We start from the raw sequence: 2,189 nt of genomic DNA on the forward strand, positions 1-2,189 counted from the left end.
GGATCCAAGCAGATCCGGAGCGACTCACATGTGTTCGATGCAGAAGCGATCGGAGCGTGGCGAGGGCTGGAGCACCTGATCAGCACGTTTAAAGATCCCCCGAGTGGCCGGATCTGGATGTGTATTGACAGTACATCGGTCATCTGGGGTGTTCGCGGAAACGCGCCGCCCACAACGCAATGGGCCTTCCATAAGTGCCATAAGGCAATGAAACAACTTGACATTAGAGTGAAGTGGTCACCTGGTCACATGGAGATCGAAGGGAATGAGGAAGCAGACCGCCTAGCAAACGCAGGCGCAATTGGACCCATGGACCAGGCGATCGACAAGCTACCAACAATTAGCGGTGTCCGGACGATCGTTCGCCAAAAGCGCCTACGCGCAGAGACTGAGTGGTGGGAAGAGATGAATCCCTCTCTCTCTGCTAATTATAAAGAATGGTCTCCCAAGTACAACACAAAGGAGCCGAAGGAACTAACTCTGCCAAGAGCAGTCCTTCACCGACTACTAGCTATGAAAACAGGTCATGGCGACTACGCCGCTTACCATCAGCGATTTGGTCATCAAAACAACAAGCTGGACTGCTCATGCGGCAGCGCTAAGGAACCATATCACTTCTTTAAATGCACTATAAACAACCTAAAACGTTCAGACTGGCCCCTGGCCCCTGTAGAAATACAATCTAACAAACAGGCGATCACATATATCAAGAAACTCTTACACACACCTAGCAAGCTCACTCAGCTGATTACCGACTCAGAGTTCTACACTCAGATCTGTCCTAACTACTAAAGGACCCTTAGAAAGCGACCATCTTTTCAACAAAGCCCGCCGCCCCTTTTATAAACTTACCACTCAACTGATCACTCGAATATACCACACCCCTAAAAACCGCAAACCCAATATACAATATAAGAGCCTTGCCGCTCGGCTAAACAAATAGCAACCCACTCCCACTTCTTCTCCTTCACCATAGGGATCGGAGCCCACAACGAGCCTATCCACCCGGGAACCAAGCTCTACCCTAACAAGAACCCGGATCAGACGTACCCTTCTGGAAACAGAAGTGGATCGCACCTGCAGAGGAGCGAACAGCCCCTGGCATTGAAGTTAAATTGCTAAATTCGGTTGCGACGATCACGCCGCTCAAATAGTCCCTTATTTTAGCACGTCTAAATACCCTTAGGGAGGTTCAAGACAGACGTTAATTAATATAAATAAAAATAAATAAATAAAATATATCAATAAGATAATCTAATAAAAGGAAAAGAAAAAAAAGATATTGAAACTTAAAAAGAAATTCTATATTATTAATGTACTAGAAAAGAAGATGAATATAAAGCTTATAAGTAATAAATTAAGGATTATAATAAAACAATCTTTAAAGAATTTAAAATACTAGAAAACGAAAACAATTCTTCAAAAAGGATATAACATCATAACTAATTATAACTTTTATAATATTTTGAAAAAAAATTGAATAAAAAAGAAAGGGATTATTATATCAAAATAAAAAGCATAAAATTTCTATAGATATGTTAAAGGATTTATAAATAGAAGGTTTTGAATAGGATGAGTATATAATATAGATAATTTAAAGGACTTGAAAGGATTATTCGGGAGGTTGTTTGAGGATCTTAATAAAAAGGTTTAGGAGGAAATAGGTTTTATTTCTTTTCCCTATTTACTTTATTCAATTAGAACTATATACAAGCATATTATATAGTCTTAGTATAGCTATATAGACCGAATCGATTATGAATTTACTACTATTGGTATCACTATGGGGATGGTGAAGTCAATATAGTACTATGATTTACACTATCATTATATCACTTAAGGTTTCTAAAAGTTAGGGCTACAAAATATATTATTGTAGTATCAAAAGATATTAATATTAATATTAATGTAGTTATATAATCCTTGTTTTAATATTAGCAACTCTCTAAAGTTGCTAACCGATTCCCTACTATATGCACGACCCTACTATATGCACGTTTTTATTATTTATGTAAAATATTGAATTAAATTAAATTAAAAATTAAAAAAGCAATATTATAATTTGAAATTCAAATTTGAAATAATTGAAATAAATTGGTTTAATATTTTGAAATAAAAAATTTAAAAATCTCAAAAATTATAGTAATAATAATAATAAATAAGACATCAAATTTTTATTGAAAAAAATA

This window comes from Botrytis porri (assembly GCF_014898465.1).
Source record: "Botrytis porri strain MUCL 3234 chromosome Unknown BPOR_023, whole genome shotgun sequence".
Lineage (NCBI taxonomy): Eukaryota > Fungi > Ascomycota > Leotiomycetes > Helotiales > Sclerotiniaceae > Botrytis > Botrytis porri.